Source organism: Austrofundulus limnaeus, unplaced genomic scaffold, assembly GCF_001266775.1.
Source record: "Austrofundulus limnaeus strain Quisiro unplaced genomic scaffold, Austrofundulus_limnaeus-1.0 Scaffold2, whole genome shotgun sequence".
In the NCBI taxonomy this organism is placed as follows: Eukaryota; Metazoa; Chordata; class Actinopteri; order Cyprinodontiformes; family Rivulidae; genus Austrofundulus; species Austrofundulus limnaeus.
In genome coordinates, this window is record NW_013952404.1 from 5836723 (window position 1) to 5837424 (window position 702).

Below are 702 nucleotides of genomic sequence, written 5' to 3' on the forward strand. Positions count from 1 at the left end.
TGTATATAGTGGCTGTGTCCAAAACAATGGGCCAGGTCCTCTGAAAGCAGAATTCGTCAGCCATGTCACAACACCGCGAAAACCGAAGACTCCTCCAATGCGACCCACAAATGCGTCCTTCCTTCGGCCCAAAGTGAAAGACTGGTCCGATGGATCCTTCCCAGCCCACCATATCCCATAATCCATTGCGGGCCGACTGGAGATTTTTTTATGCTAGTAATGGCGGACGAAGCGAGAGAAAAGTATACATTTTAAATAAAAATGTGGCGTTATAAAAATTATTGTCAGAAACATACCCCATGATGTAGGCTGTACATAGTGACATCATCGGTGTATTTTTCATTATCAGAAACAGGCCCCAGTGATGTAGGTCGTACTTTCTGACATACTATGCACATAGTAAGCCATACTTAGTGACATCACTGGGGTCATTTCATTGTCAGAAACATGCCCCAGTGATGTAGGCTGTACTTAGTGACATTTAATGTAYGTTGTGATGTAAGGCTGTAGTGATGTACGGTCAAATCCCTTGGTTCCCATTGTTTATTTTAAAGAGCTGTTCAAAATATTCAGATTGTGAACATCATATCMCTAATCTGAAAAAACATCATGTTCTGTAAAAGGCATCTGGCATAATAGTTACTGTAATCACTTTTGTGATTTTAACCTTTGTCTTCAGTTTTCATTTCAACCACTGCAACA